Source organism: Desmodus rotundus, chromosome 2 (genome assembly GCF_022682495.2).
Source record: "Desmodus rotundus isolate HL8 chromosome 2, HLdesRot8A.1, whole genome shotgun sequence".
Taxonomy (NCBI): Eukaryota; Metazoa; Chordata; class Mammalia; order Chiroptera; family Phyllostomidae; genus Desmodus; species Desmodus rotundus.
Window position 1 is genome coordinate 139,408,519 of NC_071388.1, and position 21,264 is coordinate 139,429,782.

General features: G+C 43.6%; 1 protein-coding gene and 1 pseudogene across 3 annotated transcripts in view; one reads left to right on the forward strand and one right to left on the reverse strand.

Annotated features, from left to right (window-relative positions):
* Window positions 1-14,338, reverse strand: part of LOC112313125 (small ribosomal subunit protein eS1 pseudogene) — a 43,837-nt pseudogene extending 29,499 nt beyond the window's left edge.
* LYPD6B (LY6/PLAUR domain containing 6B) overlaps window positions 1-21,264 on the forward strand; it is a 164,058-nt gene that overhangs the window by 67,347 nt on the left and 75,447 nt on the right. The window lies entirely within an intron of this gene.

Sequence of the window (21,264 nt, forward strand, 5' to 3'; positions counted from 1 at the left end):
CACAAAATTGATCTAAGAAAATGCTTTTGTTTAAAATTTTCCCAGCTACAGTCAGCATATACCGTCAGTATATACAATGAGGCAGATACACAAAAGCAAAAAAATATTTTGCAGTCCTGCTTGGTTTCATTAACTTTACATTCTTGTGAGTGGGACATTCCCGCCCCACTGCAGAGGGAAGAAATGGAGACGGAAGCTCAGGGTCCTGCTGAGGGCAGCCTATGGATTGGAGGGCACAGCGTGGTCTGGAGGAGCCTTCATCTCCCAGAATGCACCTCTGCTATCACTAGCTGTGCCCATGCGGTCTCTGGATATTGTGTCCTTCGTTTTATTTTTGAAAATACTTTAGAAAAGAAATATATGATACTTAGATTTTGAGTCCTCCAACATAGGATTTAGTTTGGTGAAATTTTATCTAACGTTTAGGTGCATTCATGCTTATTTTTATATAATTAAAATCTAATTACATTTACATATCTGTCCTAATGTCTACTTTATTTACCATTGTTATTATAATTAAATATTTATTTTTTTGCTGCTATAAAATCTTACCAATATTTCATGGTAGCATCAAAGTCCACCAGGTTCCTGCATTGTGATTCAATTATTCTCTTATTATTGATATCTCAGTTGCTTCCAAAATTTCCTCTGCCATAGCTGATAATGTAATAGACATCGTCATAAACATAGCCCTTTTATTTCCTAAGGTATTGTTTTTTAAGTTAAGTTGTTCACCAGTGGACTTAGAAGGTCACCGCTACTCTTGTTGTTTATGTGATTATCTTCATAGGTTTGCTTCCCTGATAGGTGGTGATTTTTCTTTTTTTTTCATATTGTAAATATTTGAGAGTCTAATTTGCATATAGGAGTTCACGTTGTATTGATTTTCTTGAACAGTTTGATGGCTGTATCAGCAATAGTTCCATTTCCTCAAATGAAGAGAATTCAGGTAAGGGCTGCTCACAGAAGTGTGTGCAGGTGAGAGAGCAAACAAGGGATTGTAAGAGTGGAAGGCCATGGCCAGCCCTGAGCTGAGGGCACAAGGGGAGAAAACAGTGTTTCTTGAGCACTTAGAGCCTCAGCGGAGGAAACAGTGCCTGCTGGGGCCGGGGCTGCAGAGGGACCCCATTGCACCAGGGATGCTGAGCTGGAGCGTGGGGAGTGGGAGGAGATACCCCAGCCCCCGTCTCCTGCCTCCCTGTAGTCTCCTGCAGTGCCCCTGTTGGTCAGACCCAACCAGAAGTCAGCTTGATCCAGGGACCTGGGTGATACGGTGCATGGGGGTCACCCTCCTGGGGCACGGAGCAGGGCGGATAGTTGATCTTGGGCTGGTGGAGGTGGGGATGCGAATGAGAAAACGTTGGGAAATTGGTTTCAAGCGCAGTGCCGTCCTATTTTGTAGAATCTCACCTCGGGATCACATTTCGCGTCTATCTGGACTGCAGTCTCTGAGAAAGGCCTTCCTTCCATATTGCATATCTTTTATTATGGAAACTAGGTCACAGTGAGAGAGCACGGGACTAGAAAGGTCTCTAGGCACTGACAGAACAAGTCAAGTGTCTGCTGGGCACTGGGTCTGCTTCCTGGCAGTCTTTGCAGTTATATGTCAGCTCTGACTTTATTCCTTATATTAGCTGTTCCACTCCCCCTGCAGCTCCTAAATTCACCCCGTAAGGTTTCAATCCAAGTGTTTTTCTAGTTTCAAGGACACACTACGGGCAGATTATCTGTGAGAACCTGGTCACAGATATTCCGCAGGGCAGTTTCTCACATTGGGAACTAAGGGCCCTCAGCATTTGTGGATGCTGTGGGTTTGTGAGTCTTCTCTAAGAATTTTAAAATGTTGCCTTCATTTGAATGACAATGAAAATTCAGTCTACTCGTATTCTGGATCATTGGATAACTCTTATAACTGAGCACTCAGCGTGATTTGTGTGTCTGCACCTGCCTTTAGGTTTTTGTTCAAGTTAGTGTCAAGTACATCCGGTGGGAATATGGAGGGTGTTTATGAAAAATCAGGGTCGAATTAATTTGGTTCCTAAGCACTGTTCACACGTGCAGGCCGAGGGCTCACAGGGCAGGCCGATGAAGACAGGTGGCGGAGTAGTTCCAGCGGCAAACTGGTGGGAGAACCCGGACCTCGCAGAGAACGAGGAGGTCAATGGTGGTCGCGGGAGGACCCATGCCACAGCAGTCAGTGGCCAGGACCACCTGTCTCCTCACCTGGGCAACAGTGTGGTTTCAGCAGGACATTGTCTGTCTTGTTTTATTAATGTTATTAATTTGAATGCTAGGTGATTTCTAATTTGGGATGTATTTATGTATACATGTGCTTTGGTGTATACAGATTAACGGCGATACATCTAAGGATGTTGTACCTGGTTTTAAATGGGTTGTTTTCTAAGGAACAGCAAAGTTAACACCAGAGTATCTGAGGGAACATTTTTCTTAAAAAAAATCTGTATACATATAATTACTGTGTGGAGTTAAGAACACAAGACCGGTAATCTCAGCCTCTGTGAACGGATTCAGGGAAGATGGAAGGAGGGAGGGAAGAAGGGATGGAATTTTTAAAATCTCTTTTTTAGTTCTCAAAAGACTTTATGACTCTTCACCCCAAGAATTCGTGAGGTTTTGGATGATTTAGTAGCACATATGTAGGAAATACTCATATTAGCCAACGGGACCCCCCCGGCTTATTTGCTGCATGCTTTTTGGGACTCTTTCCCATGGAATTCAAGGGTGGTTCTGCCTGTTTCTGCCAGAATGAAGTAGTACAGTGAAATCTTGTACACGTTTGCCGACTGGTTTTCTGAGGCATTGACTTCATTGGCTGAAAACATTGAAGAATGTTTCTTCCGTTTAACCCCTCCCTGTGCCGCCCCTCCAGTAGTGCGGATTTCGAGTGCAGCACGTCTAGGCGGGTGCTGAAAGTCCTCTTTGGGGCAGTGAAAGACTACCTGGCAATGCTCGGTGACGGTGTCTCCATTGGGTATTGTCTTTTCTGTGCATGTAGCAGATAATTCATATCAACACTCAAGTGTACGTGGGAAAGCCAAGTAATGGTGTATTTGGTATTAGGGTCTGTTCTTTCGGCAGGGGTTATAAAACACGTTATGTAACTGAGGGATCATATGATCTTGCGGACAGGTGAGCATGCTGGAGCAGCCCGTTATTCTCAGCTAGGCAACACCTTTCGTCCTTAGCAACTCTTGAGAATGGAACCACTTGGTGCTTCAGAAACTGTAGGAACAGGGCAATTATCAACTATTGCCACTGCTGACTAATTCTTCTAATGGGCTTCATCAGGGGGAGAGAGAATCCAAACAATAGATGGCTCATAAATAATTTGTCACTGGTGCTGAAATGTGTCCTGCAGTTTCTCCTCTGCCAGTTGACCTTTCGACTGTTTGCTTTAGGATTATGTAAAAAGGAGCCCGCATTCCGCAAGTTAGGATTCCATTTACAGTGCTGCGCTGCCCCTCCCAGCTCGCTTCCCACCTCCTTCTCCCCACACCAACCCCGTCGTCCAAGTTAGTATGAAAAGTGATGAAGAAAGGTTCACAGGAAGCTTCTTTGGGTAATTGTCCCGGTGGCCAACCACAATAACCAAGAAGACCTAGACTCAGTAACTAGGTTGAAAGGAAGCCTTTGAAGAAGGAAGAAGGTCTTGGATGTGATTTTTATCTTCCTAAGGAGAAAGTTGATGTAGGTTGATGAGGTCAGACCACCCCAACAGAAAAACTCCAGGAGGAAATTGGGCTTCCCCAGTCAAACAGGAACGTTTCACAGCACTTCTTCTCCTCCACCCCGGACCTCTCAGTTGGCAAAGCCCAGGAACTCAAACACTCTCACCTGCCAGTCCATGCAGTGACTTCACAAATCACTCTCCCAGCCTGTTTGCTAAAGTCAAACACTGCCCAGCCCCAACAAAGCTCCAGGAACCAAGCTATGCCTGGCCTGGGAGCTAGGAGCAGTAGGTGACTTTCCAGACCCAGCTGAAAGTTTGGCTGCCTTTCCTCCTCCTCCAGGTCTTTGCTTTGCTCAGCGCTCCTCCTCCATCAGGGAAGCCACTGTTGTCCCGGAATCCAGGAACCCAGGTAGGCACCTCATTCTGCCAGGAAACATCAAACTTGCTAATCTCTCCCCCTGCCCTGCTTCTTGCCTGGATTGCAGCTGGGAGGGGCAGGTCTAGAGGGGGAGGGAAATGGTGAGTTCTGGTGCAGTGCGGGCAGATTAGGGTCAGGGTGACGTTCTCTCCCACCATGAGTGAAGTGCATCAGTATCATAACCCCATGTCTCAACCACAGGCACCTTGGAGTACTTGAACTCCCATCAGCCTCTTGCTTTCTTTTTTTCTTGTTGAGATGTAACTGACATGTAACATTATATGAGTTTCAGGCATACAACATGATGATTTGATGTTTGCATATATGTTGTTAAATGGTCACTGTAATTAGTCTTGTTAACATGCATCACCACACATAGTTACATTTTTTCTCTTGAGATGAGAACTTTTAAGATTCATTCTCCTAGCAACTTTCAAATATACTATACAGTATTAACTGTAGTCGCAAAGCTGTGTATGGCATCCCCATGACTTGTTTTATAACTGGGAGTTTGTACTTTTTGATTCATTCACCTCTTTTGCCCAGCTGCCACCCCCGCCCCTGGCAACCACCAATCTGTTCTCTACATCTCTGAGTTTGGTGGGGTTTTTTTGGTTTGTTTGTTTTTAAATGGCACATATAAGTGAGATTATACAGCATTTGTCTTTCTCTGTCTTACTTATGTCACTTAGAATAATGTTCTCAGTGTCCATTCACATTGTCATAAATGGCAAGATTTTCTTCTTTTTATGGCTGAATAATATTCCAGTGTGTGTGTGTGTATATTTTCTTTATCCGTTTATCCATCGGTGGACACAGAGGTTGCTTTTGTTCGTTGGCTGTTGTAAATAACTCTGCAATAACATGGGAGGACAAATAGCTCTTGAAGTTAGTGTTTTTGTTTCCTTCTGATAAATATCCAGACTTGCTGGATCATATCACAATTCTGTTTTTACCTTCTCTTAAATCATATGCTATTGTTGTCTAATACTTCGTTCTGACCTTCTGCCACCGCAAGGTATACTTTAGTTTTACATTATTTTACAGAAACGGTTTCAAGTATCTGTATACAGTTACCTACATGTTTACCAACATTGTTGCTCACCATTTCTTGCATGTCACCTATTCCTTTGGATTTATTTTCTTTCTTCCTAAATTATACCCTTTACACATTTCTTTAGTGAAGTTCTGTTGATAGTAAACTCTTGCCATCTTTGTTTATAAGGAAATGTATTTATTTTATACTCATTCTTTAAAACCAGCGTCACTGGGTATTGTAGTCGATGGGTCCGCCTCACACTTTGGAGATAACTTCTGGCTTCTGACCTTCCTCCTCACCGTTGTGGGTCTGTCGATCTGTTCTGAGGCTGCATTTCCCGTGTCGTCATGGCTGTGGGTGTTCTGCAGTATCTTGTCAGTGTATCTAGATGTGGAATACTTTCTATTTGTTCTGTTTAGGATATAGAGTGTTTTCTGCATCTTTGGGTTGGAGTCAGTATGTCTTGAAACTGCCCCTCCTCCAGTCTCAGATCTCTCCTAGGCCTGCCATTGGCCTTACGTTCAGCCGTCTTATTCTCTGCTTTGTGCTTCTTCATATACTTCTAATGTGTTTGTCTTTTATCTCTGCTGCATTCTGATCACTTTTCTTCAGAACTCTTAGCAGGTGAGTGATTCTATCTTCCACTGTGTACATCTGTGTCCATTGAGTATTTAACCTCAATGATTTTTATGTTGTTTTTTCTAAAAATTCTCTTAGGCTGAATTGTAAATCTTTCCAGGTATTGTTTAAAAGCCTCTTTTTGTTTCTTAATGTTTTCTGTATTTTATTACATGAAATATTTCATATGTAGTAGTATATATCTGAGAATAGTAAATATTTGATAATTGAGGGTATAATTCTGTTGTTTATTGTTTTGTCAACTCTCATTTATGCTGCTTTGTTTCCTTGTGCTTTGAGGAACTTTTTTGGACCTTATATTTGACTAAATTTAATTTATAGCAACATTAAGGGATTTATTGATAACGTTTCTCCAGAGAAGATTTGCAAGTCTTGTGTCCTGGTGCTTGGGGAAGGGCTGACCTAGGGCTACATTAGCGACCGTCAGGGTTCTCAGCTTATCACAACAGCCTCAGGTTCCGCTGCCTCAGCATGGAAGGCACCTGATGCTGGAGGTCTGAGCAGCATCTGCTTCTGGGGCAGCCTGGACTCGTGTATATGCCAGCCACTTATGCTTTTGATTTTATCTTACATTTCTTTTTCCTCCTCTTCCTCCTTCCCTCTCCCTCTGCTTTTCCTCCCTCCCCCCAACCCCATACCCCCTCGTCTGCATATGCACTGTTTTGGAATGTTTTTTCCTACTATTTTGGTGCTCAAAAATGCATTATAAAGTTCGTTTGTTCTGTTTACCTGGGATGCTGTACTACTGTAGCAAGAAGACCTCTCAGAATATGGGCTAGAAGCAGAAAATTTGACTGATACTTTTCGAGGATACCCCAGTTCCTTGTTTCCTTTCAGGCACAAGTTAGTTACAGCTAATTTGTAGGCACGCAGCATGTAGGCTGAGCCCTGGAGCTATTTTTGGCTTATGGGTATAACGGTGCCCTAACCACCTAGCTTTCACGTACTGCCTCGTGGGCTGAGGTCACCGGGCAGAGCTGTGTCCTGAAAATACAGATCAGGCAAATTACTTTTTATAGAAAAAAACTTGACCCCATATTTGGGTGCTTAATCCCTTTTAAAAGATATATTTTCAACTAATGTATGTCATTTAACTTATTTCTTAACTTAAAAGAGAAAAAACGACCCATTATTCAAGTGACTCTATACTTGGATATGACATCGCCATCATTCGCACCTACACAGTCAGATTTGTGCTTTATTTTTATTTTTTTAACTAGTTACAGCCACCATGTGATAAACTTTTCTGGAACCGAATTACGGTTTCCAGATGCTGTGACAGAGACCTGGGTATGGCATGCAGGGATGTACGAGCATTTGAAATCTCCTGATAGGCCAGTCTTAATTAGTAGAGCAAGTCGTTTGGTTCAAGTTATAGATCCGAATCATGGACCTCCGATATTTTCTGAAAACAGATCCCTTGTCCCAGTTCTGATCACTGGCACCGCATCAGATGAGCAGCTCCTGTAATGACATGAGACAGTCTCGAGAGGGTGGAAGGCAGAGACGGAACGGGGTCTCATTTGGTGTTAATCACGGCAGTCTTCAGTGTTGTTGCCCTATCTGGCTGGAGGCGGTTGAAACAATGTGTAAGATATACAGAGTCCCCAGCAAATAGTGGTAAGAGGGTCTTTGTACGTGAAACATTTCATAAATTTTCTCTTTTCAAAAATAACATTTCAAAACAAGCCAGGACCTCTTACAGCAATTACAGAGCCCTTTGCATCAGTAAAATAGCAACAGGATGTATTGTAGGAGGTTATGTATCTGTTCATGGCCCAGATGCTTAAGGACATGCTCCTGAAGAACATATCACCTTGCCTTTTATTTTCTCTTGAGAGACTGCTCTATTTTTAATCTTGCTTACTGTTCCCATCCCCTTGATTGAACACCAGTAGATAATCTGATGAAAATTATGTAGGTCACTTGCCTTAACTTCACAAAGGAAAGGGAGGGAAAACTCACCTGGGGAATTCCCAGCTATTTTCTGATGAGAAATTATGAATAATTCCTGATTGGTTTAAGTGTAATGCTGTGTGGGTGATGAGCAAAGGGTGTATGGGGGTTTGGGGTCCACTGCATGCCTCCTAAAACTCAGCATGCAGGAGATGCCTTCAAACACGTGGAGATCCCGTGCTGGTTGTCTGATGGGGACATGCAAGGCAAGAGTCAAAGATCTCTATGTTTATCAAGGCTCCTGAAAAGTTCATCGCTAAGATCCCAATAGGAGAGGAAAAACATCTAAGAGTTATAGCATGTGAGATTACTTAGAGCATGAATGATTTTCCAAGCTTGAGAATAGGTAAAATACAGCAAGCGGGGATGTGTCTTGGGAATGTGGCCTGAAGAAATTAGGACAAGTGCCCAGCCTGGGCTGCCCTCGGTGTTTCCTTTCTACTCTGTATTACTTTTAGGTACCTGGTCTTCAGACTCTCTATGTAAAAATCTTCTCTTTGGGAAGGATATAATTAAATCCTCCATTCAGAGGTATAAATTACTAATAAGCTTCATGGATTTCCTCCACCTGTTTTTTACCTGGAGATAATCTTTCAGTCAAGGCACCGTAGCTCCAATGGAGTGAGTGATAGTAAGTATATCTGCTGGGTGGTGGGAGTTATACGTTGCAGAAAGGGGTGATGAGTGCTAAGTACTTTGTAGAGTCATAAGGCTTTTCCCGTGACGGGGGCCGCAGCCACAGCGCGTGGTGCTGCTGACGAAACGGGTGTGACTCGTGGTGGGATTTCCCCAGGTTTCTTGATGGGGCTTTGTGTCATCAGAGCAGGGATCCCGTAGAAATCATCTCTGCATCCTTCATTTCTAACTCAATGCCTGCTGCAAGGTAGGAGCTCTATAAAAATTAATGGTTGAATGGAGGTCAACTCAGGACCTGCAGCGGGGCTAGGATGTCTAGGAAGGAGGGAGAGAGGCACACAGATAGGTGCCCAACCTGAAAGGCTGAACACCAACATTGTCTCACTGTTTCTCTTGCCATGGTCCCAGTCCTTCTTCATACTGGGGGGTGTGTGTGTGTGTGTGTGTGTGTGTGTGAAAAAGTGGATTTTTTGTTTCTTCCTGCTTCCCCAGACTCCTGCTTCTGCTCCATCCCCCATCCTGACCTTTCATTCAGGACCCTAGGTCCTGTTGGCCTTGTGCTCAAGTGTAGTGACAGTGTCCCCCTCTTTGTCCCCCTGGGCCAGGACTCCAAACAGCAGCTCTTCTCACTCCACATCCTAAAGTAAGCCTTGCCTTTGTCTGCTTCGGGTTTACCCAGGACACAGCCAGGACCTCTGTTCCCCCCAGGAAGGTCCTGCTGAGGACAGAGTTTGTGCCGCTCTGTTGACCTGTCCTCCAGCCCCTGCTATACAAATGGCAAATTTCCAGGTGTATTGCATTTGTCTTGTTCCAGGGTATGAATGCAAATGCAATCCAGGGTGTGCATGTGTGTGTAAAATTCATTTTTTTACATACACACACACACACACACACACACCAGTATTAGAAGGACTGGGACCATGGCAAGAGAAGCTTTAAAAAACTTTTGAAGGGAAGGGGAAGGGAGAAAAGTCAACTATTTTAATTTGCACATCAGAGCGATGTGGCTCACATTCTGTAGCTATTTTATAACGAGTCTTTATTTAGGCACACATCCATGGAGTGATTATTCAGGGAGGGACCAAAATTAGCCATCCATCTTACGAACCTGGAAAATTCTGTTGTACACCTGGAGGGAAAATTCAAGGTGCTTGTTCAAAAATCAAATGTTTTGCTCTGAAAGGGGGAGGTAGGCCTAGTCCCACGGAGTTATAGCAGGGCTGGATTAAGTGATTCTCCGTGACTGGGGAGGGGGCGTTCACCCTATTCCTGTTGCCTCTGAAAATTTGTATCTACTCCTTTAATCCCACCAGATCTTTCTACCTAGGGATAGGACGACACTGTCCGAGGCCTGGGTCTTTCTTGTTCCTGGTTTGTGCCTGGGAAAGACTACTGAGCCTAAGGACCTCTTTAAGACTTGTCCCCTGCTAAAACCTCCCACTTACTTTAAAAGCCTTTTATCCCAAATGCCTACAACAGCACTCATAATGATACCTTTCCATGTTTAGATCTGCCACGTTTCTGCCTGCTGTTGGCAGCCCTCCTGGACTAGCCTGCTTTGGTTAATCACATGGACGTTGAGTGTATTATGTTCACAAGTAGATAGAGAGAAGACATTTTGATTGAACTACAAATCCTCGCCACACGAGCTACTCGTGCTTAGCAAAAATGTTTTAAACAGTTGTGATCTGGAGTTTCATTAACCTAGGGAATTGTGCTGCTCGTACATTTGTTAAATACTGTGGTTTCCATATCTTCCCCCGATCACGTCGACTTTTTGTGAAAGGACTTTCGGCACAAAGCTGTATCTTACAGTGTTTCAAGATAAGGTGGCTACTGGTCTTATTTGTGCTCGTGGATGCATCTCATCTCGCGTGGCTTCATGTTGCAGCCCCCTTGATGCTGTCAACACGCCTGTGCTCCCAGCAGCTCCTAGTCCTAATCTGGTGGTTCTGTTCACTGAAGATAAGTAGCAGTTTCTTCTTTTATTTTATTTTCTGATGGGTTACCAGTGGCTCTAAATAACCCCCTCAGTGTGCTGACAGGACCAACAGAAAAGAGACGAGAAAGGAGAAAAAGAAAAAAAGGAAGAGCGAGAAAGTATGAGAAAGATGAAGACAAGGGAGAGAAGAAAAAGAGGAGCTTTGGGGGAAGGCGATGTAGGCCACTGATGCCCTCAGGCTGCAGGCCGCCTCCTGCTGGAGAGTTTATAAGGCAAGAGGTAGAAAGGGCCCGTCCGCAGTCCCCCAAAGAAACCTTGTGAATGGGCCTGTGTGGCTAGGCGCGGCCACTTCTCCCCTCCTGTTTGGTGATGAAAGGGTGGGAAACTTGTCCGGGCTCTGGGTGACCAGAGAGCTGGAAACTCCTGAACCTTAGGTCAGTTTCTTCTGTGATTTGAGGAGGCACACAGAAAATTCTCCAGGAGAGGGCAAGGGGCCTCGGATCAGCACAGTCTTGGGGGATAAATAAGAGGATAAATAAGAGCTAAAAACAGAGAGGCCAGAAAAAAATGATGATGAACACACTTCTTTCAAAGACGGATATATCTCAGAAAAACCCACAGAACCAGAGACTCTTGGAGTAGACAGATATCATTTTAATCTCATCTTTGTGCTTTATAGAGGGGGAAACCAAGGCCAAGAGAGGGGAGGGGATGTGCCTAAGATGGGCACAGTAAGTGGCTGAACAAAGCTGTATGTCGTGGGTTCCTTCCCTATGCTAATGCTGCCTTTTCCAGAAATGACATCAAAGGCAAGTCAGAGCTGTGTTGCACAGAATGAAATAAAACAGAGCAGACAAGGGTTTGACTCATCACATCAGAGGAAGAGGCACACCTAGAACACAGTTCATCTCTTCACAGTCTCGGAAACTCATCTTTTCCCGGGATGAGCCAGATTTCTTGTGTACAGCAAATAGAGACACTCTAGATGGAACGAACCCACGCTGCCTAACACTCAAAGGCTGATGTGGAAATGGACTCGCCCTCCAGGTATCATGAGTTGATTTCCACCTGGGCAAGGGGCAGGGGCCTTAGAAAAGGCACATAGGTTAATAACCAGTAGAACATGACTCCGTGTGTTCTTTCTCAAGAGAAGGGGTCAGATGCAGCTTGAATTTCCCTGTCCATGGCAGGTCCAGTGGGTGCTGGGAAAAGCCCCGCATTTTGGCAGCCTCTTTTTTCCCCCCTGCAGATAGAAATGAACTTATTGGCAGCTACACACCAAGAAGGAGAAAAGCTTTAAAACTCTTCTAGAGCTACTTAGTGAGGAGAGTTACTGCTCAAGACAAGGACAACTTATTTGCACCTTACAGATGTGCGGTGTGTTAACTGCACCTGACCTTGCCGCAGGCCGCCTTGCACTCTCGGTCGCTGGTTGGAGGATTTGCTAGGGCTCTGCCTCATTGCTCCTTGGCAGGCAGTTTTGCAGAACACTCTGGTTGCAAACATCAAGACAGAATTCTGAGACTTGGAATTACGGTGTGCTCCAAGTCTCTTAGCTTCTGTGGCCTGTGCTTTTACTTTATTTCCTCGTTCTTAAAGTTTTTTTCTTGGGTGTGTTCCCCTTGTAGTGACAGAACCAAGAGTGATCATGAATCAGACACTTTATTGCCCATTTAGTTATATTTTATGGTTCTTGTTTTACAGGGTTCTAGATATCCTGTGATTTAAGTGACTCCCAGCCTCTCGTGTCTTTGCATACCTGGATTGCTTCCTCTTTGGTTAAATTTAATAAGACTAAAGAGTCCTACAGACTCACATTCGGGAAGGTTAATGCTTTTGACTGCAGAGATTCTGAAGTGCAGAGTAGGCATGGTAACTGGGGCTGCCTGGTCAGTTTAATGAGGTTCCTGGATGCATGGTGCTGTTGGTGGTCGCTGGTCTGAATGCCTCCCTGCTGCCCCCACTTTAACTTCAGATGCTGGAAAGCAAGTTAACGTAGCCAGGGTAAATCTCTTTCATTTCCAGGTCAAAACTAGGCACTCTACTTGGTTTCTCCTCCCTTTGAGAAACTCTCAGGGAACATTTTTGGGAACTACATGGAGTAGGCAGATTTCAAGAGTCAGAACCACTACATCAAAATACATGCAGTTGTTGGGCTATTAGGTGTGGTTCTAGATGTAAAGCTGAAGGGCAAACAGAGCTTTTGGGGCATCTGCTCCGAACTTCTTCAGCCTTTTTTGTAGGGTGCTGCTCTTTGTGAGAATAAGAAGAGGAGGTTGGGAATCATTTCTGCCTTCAACAGTGCCTTGGTTTCAGTATGGAGATGGATGGATGGATGGAATGTGAGTGAGCTGAAAGAGTAAAATTTAGGAAAAAATCATTAATTCACCAGGTATTTGCGGAATGCCTCCTCGGTACAGTTGTTGGAGGCACAGTAAGGAACAAACATCACCCCTGATCTCCAGGGCATATGCTCTGTTGAGGGAAGAGGGAAAACAAGTGAAGAAATGTGTTTCTGTAGTGATAAGAAACGAAGGAAGGAAGGAAGGAAGAAAGGACGGAAAGATGAAAGGACCAAAGAACCAGAGAACAAAGGAAAAGCAAGCAAGCAGAGATGGGGGCTAGGGAAGCTGGGGGTCTATTTAAAGAAGTGTTAGCAGGCGAGGCTTTCCCGACGGGAGGGCCCCGGGAAAGAGGCTGCAGGAGGCCTGCTGATGCCGGCTGGACACGGGGCATCTGAAGAGGGAACGCGAGGATGCAACCTGCCCCTCCCTGCAGCTCTTCCCTGAAGGCACAGCTTGCTTTCCTTGCCAATTTCAATTTATAAGCAGGATGTTATTATTTTTACCATAGATTTTCAAAGTAGTTACTGTTAACTGAGAATTATGCACACAACATCCTTTATTATAGCAGTTGTTGTTATTATTAAGTGTCAAATTCAATATATTTCTACTGCATGGAATTCTGAGGGGTTTTTTTAGAAAGCCACAGAAAAGACTCCAACCCCCCAAACTCATTATTGCTTCTAAGGTATTTGTAGGCTTGTAAAACTATTCCTTTGGGGGTGGGAATGCTACATAAATGTAGAATTTTTTTATTTTATTTTTTTACTGCCCCTGCAATGTAAATAACTAGAGAATGCTCTTCTGGAATAAAAGCAGGTTTGCTTAAGGATAGATTTGAATCAATGATATAACTTGAAATGATGCCAGCAACCCCATTCTCTCCCACTGCGCGATGTGGTGGAGGGAAATGTGGGTAGAGGAGGAGGCAAAGGAATGCAGTGGCTTTGCACTAGCCAAGCCTGGAAGTGAGCCAGGATCCATCAAGGAGCCAGGTCGTTAATCTCTGCTGTCAGTTCCTGTCTACCGGAGCTACTGGATCTAGGTCTTCGGGCTTGGCACGCTGGCGTGAACAGCGGTAAACAGAAAAGGTTAAGAATATGCTAAATTAATAGAGGATACCTTAATATTTTTACACCAAAGTTATTTTGGAGGCATGGGAAGCATCCCCTCTTCAAAGCAGATTACTTCCAGATATGTCTGATTATTTTCACAGGGCCCCTTGGAATACCCCCGTTGTAAGCTGTGTTTTGTAAGTTTTGAGGGTTCTTTAGGTTAAAAGGATATTGTTTAGTGAGTCTTGTGTGTATAGTTAAATATGCATATGTATGACTAAATAAATATGTGTTTTCCCATTTTTTTCAATGAAAGTTTGAAATATTTTCATAGAAAGAATCAGAAACATCAGAAATCAAGTGAGAGATAATTTACCAAAAACCACAGCTGATATCATACTAGTCTTAGGGAATCCTTAATCATCTGCCATCTCCTGCCATCTCCTGCCACCTCCCCTACCCCTGTCCGGGTGGAGTGAGGTACTCTTCTGCTGAGCGCTCAGAATACCCTATGTGTACCTCAGTCATAGTAACGGCCGCCTGTACATTCAGTACCTGTCCATGGCTTCCTGGAAAGCTGATTCCGTGTCCTTGAGCTCTGAAGTACCAGCACTTGGCATGGTGCCTGACATGTGATAGGGGCTCCACGTATGTTTATTAAATATGAATGAATGAATGAATGAATGGGTTTAAGATTTATATTTGGTTCTGAACTGGTAACCAAAGCAAAAAGAAAAATATCTTGATTACACAGTTCTCATATGTTGATTAGATTAAACAGCATTACTTCAAAAGATCCATTTTTTTCTTGATGTTAAGTTCTTGAAATTATCTGATGAAATACAAAGACAGTGAATTTCAAGAAATGTTATTTTCAGTACTTCATAAGCTACTCTCATCCTGGACTAAATGAAAGGATGTGGCTTTTTGCAGAACCTTGCAGCTGGAGGCAACTCCGGCACCTGGGCAATCTGGGTCTTCATTAGCTTCTGCAGTAGCAGATTCTCTATTGGAACATCACTTGCCCAGATGGCAATATGTCCACCAGACAGCCTATTTTATGCCACTGGATTTTGTTTTCATGATTGTAACTATCTAATAGATTTTACTGTGCTTGCAGGCTAAGGCATTAAGCGAAGTGTGTAAACTAAGGGAAAACAGCCCAGAGAAAACGAATTGTGAGGACGCCGCAGTCAATTGAGGGTTCCAGCACCCCTAGCAGGGCGTGGGCCCTCCAAATTCTGCAGAAAAATTTCCCCTTGCCAACTTGTGAAGGCTTTATGAGAAAAGGATTATTTGTGGAAACTAATGTGGACTTAAGAGTACAGGTGAGAATAAGCTAATAGATATCTGCTTCATTAAAAATCATTCTAACCAGCTTCTTCTGTGAAGAGGGAACAGCATGATGAAGTACAAAGGTGTAGCTGGTGAAGGAGAGAAGACTGATTGAGTTTCGCTGTGTGTGTATGGGCTGAGAGACAGAGGACAATTAAAACTCTCTTGACCTAACAACAGTAATAATGACTATTATTTTTAAGTGTTCTTAAATGATGTATTTTCTTTTACGTTGGATACCCAATTAGTAGAGAAAGGCTTAACCATTAGTAGAGTGGTTCAGGGTTCTGAATCCCACGGCAGACTGAGGAGAAAGGGCAGGAAACAGATGTTCACTGGGCATCTACTGTTTTCCAAGCATCTTGTAAGGAATTTTAGATATTTTTCTTTTTCTTTGAATGCTTATAGTAATTCTGTCAGTTAAAAAAGGGGGAACTGGATAAGCGAGGTTAAGTATTTAAATTATTGAGATTATGAAGTTAGTGTATATATCAAAGCTAGTATTGAGTCCACGTAAGTGTGCTCCAAAACTCAGGCTGGTGTTATTTTTTATTTTAAAGGTGCTCCAGTGGCTTCCCATTTGCGTGTAGGGGACCCGCCAGGGCTTTGTTTAAATGCACATCTGGTATCACCTGTACATACAAAATACACATCTTGTAGATACATGTATGTCTATATTTCAAAAGTATGTAGCCATTTTGGGATTTCCCATTAACAGTTTATTTTAAAATGTTACATCTAAAATATATACTCAAGAGTACCAAGGATTTTTCTGTATACTTTTTGTAATGTAACTCAGCCACCTTAACCAGGTTCAGCACAGCAGATGCTCAACAACTGTCTGTGTGTGCAAGAGCAAAATAATCATTACAATTCTTGAAGAACGCCATGATTAATTTAATCAAATTTCTGTTCATCGACATTTAGATTTTCACTTTTCTTTCATAAACAATACGTACACATTCCACAAACAGGTCCTTATGATAGATTCCTGGAAGTGGGGTTGCTGGGAATAGGGAATAAGTATCTTAGACTTCCATACAAGCTTTCTGCAGGTGCTTTGGGACATCTGTCAGTGACCCGCCTCTAAGAGCAAGTAAGATGATCTGCCTCATTGCAGCCTGGCTGACTTTGGAGTTTTCAGGCTTTTCATTCTTTAAAATACCATTAAATTCCAAAATTTAGAAGACTTATTGCTTTCTCTAGTTTCTGTTATCCTGCTTAGAAGCAAGGACATGCTAGTAGGGCTTCTTCCCTCCAGGTTGAGAGAGTATGTGATTATATTCAATTAATTTTTGAAAAAAACTCCAAGTTATGTTCTCTCTGCTATTCTTTGCACCCCTGTTTGAATATATGAAGACTCTCCTGTCACTGCTAACTATGTACCCAGGGAAGGAAAAGCTAAGTCTCAAATTAGTTGTACATCGTTAGCAAGTGGGACCTTGACCACTTGCTGTGAAACCGTGGCTGCATTTCCAAACCACGTGAACCACTGCGGGGATGCTCTGCCAGGGGAGTGGCTGGTCGCTTGCTCCAGGCTCAGCAGCCAGTGCTACCGTACCAGACTCCATGGTGCGTTCGTGTTGGCTGTTAAGGTTGCACAGAAGAAGCTACGGATCTTGATCTTTGCCCCATAAGCAGGTGTGGGTGGGAAAATCCACATGTGAACAACAGATCTTTTCACCTCATAAATACCACAAAGATCACTGGCTTTTGCTGGCCTATTGCGTGGGTTTTCAGCAGAAGACTTTAAAAACCCATGGAAGCATGTGCTCAGCATTTTCCAAGACAATGTTGGCGGCGGTTCTGTATCCTCTGGAGCAGTGTTCTTTTCTCTCTTATTCCCACAGGAGAACTGTGTACGCCGGGATACTTCTCTCTTTGGCGGTTTATAAGCAAATGTAAATCTTTATTTACTCATTCATTCATGTATTCAGTAAACACACATGGAGCCCCTATTCTGTGTCAAGCACTGTGAAATGTGCTGGCGATTCTGAGCTCAAGGACACAGTGTGGGCATTCCCCAGAGTGGTATGAGCTCCAGCTCGGGAAGGAATGGTTTCTGGCCCCTTGCTTTGGATGCTTGCCCTAGAAGGGGAGAGCCCGGCCTTTCCCATGGAACATAACCCGTCTCCACTAAACTTATTAGCACTAGAAAGGACGCAGCTCATTTTCCTCTCAGGTGTAGACAAAGGCTGCTGTTGTCCCAGGCTGAAGGGCCTTTGGTGACTTGATTGGCACACAGCCTAGCCTGCCCTGATTTTCATATGGAGACCATCAGATATAATCTGCCACCTCATTAGGCTGACACTGTTCCTGCCCCCTCTTGTAATACTGTCATTGGAGCACTTACTAATCTTAGGTAAATGCTGTAAGCATGCTCTGCCAAGGTAACCCGGGGTCAGTGGTGACAGATGCTCGAAAAAGCCATTGTTTTTTCACTCTGTGCTGTTTAAAATATAACAAGCAAAGAGGTGTAGTAATTGGGCAGATGTAAATATTAGAGGAGCAGAACTTTCAGCAGTGTAACTATTTTTATCGCTGATTCAAATGTAACAGTATTTCAAGATTAAGGGGACAATGAATATATTGGATGATTGCCATGGACTTCCAGAAGAGAACTCACTTATTCTAGAGTAGAGAAGGTCAGAGAGGGGCCCTTAATATTTGAAGATATATAAGATGGACAGTATTTATGAACTCTTCTCCTTTCTAGTGAAAACAGGAGAAATATAAGTCATCTTGATTCAAGGAGGAGTTAGGTTAGACTACATGAAGAACTTCCTGACTAGAGACTGGAAAAACCCGTGGGTGGGGAGTAGAGTGGGCATATGTGTGTGTTTATGTGCATAGTATATGTATGCATGTGTATATGTGTGTATACAGTGTGTGTACAAATACACACATTTGTCTTAATACTAGGCAGTTATTTTCGTTAGTGGAATTGGATTCCAGAAACAGTTTATTGGGCTGAGACTCGGCTGTGTGCTAACTCACAAACGTGTATAACCTGCCCCCAGGGAGCCCTGCGGCTGTGGCAGGAACTGGACAGGTTGTTTTATATTTGGTGGAAGACCATGGAGCATTTGGCTTGGTGCCACAGAGCTAACACCGACTTCTCTTTCAGAGTTGGGGAGACCAGGATGATTAGTGAGCCTGTGACTCAAGGCTTAACAGGGTGTGGGGCTCCCTTAAATCACCAAAGTGGGGGTGCCTGGGTAGAGAGACTTCTCTCTGTCCCTGTGATTCTCCGATCTAGGCCATTTCTCTGGTTAGCAAGGCCTAGAGACAGTGAGTGAGAGAAGTCCAGCAGAGAGCTGCCTTTGACAGGGTTTGGGGTTGTCCCTGAGGGAGGCGGCAGCTGAATGCTTGCCCCTCAGGGCCTAAGCTAGATCTGACTCGCACCTGCTGGGCCGGGAGGGCCCATATCCCTCCGTATGCTTAGATCAGTGATTTTCAACATTTCTCATCTCGTGGCACACAGAATAATAATTCCTAAAATTCTGCAGCACACCAAAAAAAAAATATATATATATATATATTTTGCCAATCTGACAAAAAATAGGTATAATTTTGATTGATTTACAAAAAAAATAGTAATAATACCAACTCTTTGTGCTCCAAAGTGACGTTTAAAAAAGTCAGGTGCCTATACTGTGCAAAAGGACTTCTGGTACTAAGACTGAACCAGTCAGACACAAGCTTATCAGGAGACGTGACCAGGGAGACGCAGCTCTGTCACGTGACTTACATATTTACAGCTGAAGACCAGGCATCACAAGGGACGGCTGTTGTTGTGTCGGCTGTTGTCATTTTTTAAAATTTGACAGTCTACGGGAAAAGAAGTCAGTGTCCTTGACTAAATAGTCAGGTACGCATGTTTTAAACATTCTTGCGGCACACCCATTGAAAATCTCTGGCTTAGATCATGTAACTTCTTTAAACTTGTCCTTGCTTTTAGAACACGATGGGCTTTTATTCCTCACGCTGTCCTAACTCATGTGATTGGATGACCAAGGAAATAAGTGCTGGCCTCAACCTGTAACATGTTAGTTAGCCTGGTGAATTTTACCAAAGTCAGCGTCATGGTACCAGTTCTTTCTCTGTTCTTGAGTCTGCTCTTTCTCCAGAGAGAACGTTTCTTCATTTGCCCTATCTTTGATCATCTGTTAGGCATAAAAGAAAGAGAAAAAAAACCCCTGCAGTTTAATAAGATAACTTACTTCAGGCTCCTCGAACCAGGTAAACGTGGCAGCGGCTTGCTGGGCAGAAGCCCCGCTGGCGGCACGGGCACTGGGCTGTTTTCTGCAGGACGCTCTCATTCACGGGGCTGCGCATGTCGGGAGGCCGATTTCTTGTGTCTCTGAATAATAAAATGACTTTCACGTTAGATGGCGTTTGACCAAAACATACAGGAAAACTATGCTATTGATTTTTCCAAATGCAAATTTTATTTGATTTATGTGACAAACATTTACTTAGTGCCTACTGTGTACTATTAAGTGCTAATGGATAGCAGTAAACCCTCCCCTAACGGGGCTTACCTTCTAGTGTGGGGAGCAAGTAACTAAGCAAGGTAAATCATGCCAGGCAGTGAAAAGTGGTAAAAAATAAAATAAAATAAGCCAGTGTGAGGAGGTAGCAAGGGACTGGGAGGGTAGTACTGTTTTAGATTAGCTAGTCAGGTGAGGACTTTCTGAACAAGTGATGTGGGGTAGAGATCTGGGTGAATCCAGGGAGTAAGCCATGTGACCGCCTGGTGGGGGCTTATAGGAAGGGTGCTGGATGGTGGGGGCCGGGGGAGGAGCATTCTAGGAAACTAGTGTAGCACGTGCCGCATTCCTGAGGCTGGGCCAGAATGAGCTTGGGGTGTCCCTTTGGGAGTAGGGAGGGAGAGAGGTCCGAGAGCTAGCCAGGATTCCTCGAGTTGGTTTGCGGTAAAAGGAAGCAGTCTCCCATTTGTTAGTAGTGTTTCCGCTCTGCAGTTTTTGACTGAGAACCTGTACAGGTACCGGTGGGATAGTGCAGCTCTTGAAAACCTTGTTGGACGTGTTTGCTTGTTTAACTGCACGGGCATGTTCGCCCTAACAGTTTGTCAGTAAAGGAATTCCAGGGGAATGTGCAAAGGAATTTGGATTTTCTGCAGTTTATTAGACTTATCCCTAGAGACCTCATTTTATTTTTGATGCTGTATTTTAAATGAATAAATAAAGCGATTAGAGGCTTTTGTCTAGTTATTATTTGAGTAGTAGTAATACATGAACATGGTAAAAATGTAGATATATTACAAAAAGACACTAAGTTACAGTAAGTTTTCTCTGTCTGGGCACTGCTTCTCTTGAGTAAATAACTGTTAGCAGGTTCCTGGTGTGTTTCCAGAATGCAGACACCTGTCCTCTAGAAACCGCATTGGTGATCGTGAGCATGCTGGTACACACCGTTTCGCATCGTGCAGATCTTGGAGCTCTTCCGTGTCAGTAAATATGGGGTTGCCTCGTTCTCGTTAACATTCAGTTACCTGGGGAGACAGTTCAGTCATTTTCACCTTGATGGACAGTAAGGTTTTTGTAGCTTTTGCTGTAATAATCACTACTGTATGAAAATCCTTGCACACATTTCTTTCTGCACATTCATAAGTGTGTCTATAGGAAAAATTCCTAGCAATGGACCGGTGGTGCAAGGGGAATATGTATTTTAAATTGGACAGAAATTTCCAAATTATATCAGTTTACACTCCCACCCTGGCCAGCACTGTCCTTTCAGGCCCTGACAGCCCGCGCGCCCGCGCGCTCTCGTGTTTGCAGGGGAAGGAAGAAGCGCAGTGTCTCTGTGGTCGAATGTGCCTTTCTCCTGGAGGGAGCTGACGGCAGAGATCAACAGTGTCTCGTTTTTATCGGGGGATGTTGTCTGTATGACTGTGGTTCTTTGAAATTTGTTGAGATTTCTTGGACACCTGGGGCATCAATCATTTTGTAAATGTTTCTTGAGCTTAAAAAGATGTGAGTTCTATTCATTGAGAGTAGGGTTTTATATGTCTGTAGTTTTGAGTTATTGGTATATTTGATGCTGTATTTCTGCTGCGTTGTTTTGTACTGGTTATATAAAACCTTTCCTTTTGCTATTTCAAAAAATAATTTCTGCCTTCTCTGGATTAATCAGGTTTTTTCTTGTTCTCCCCCTGCTCTCCCTGCCCCCTCCCTCCACTTAACTG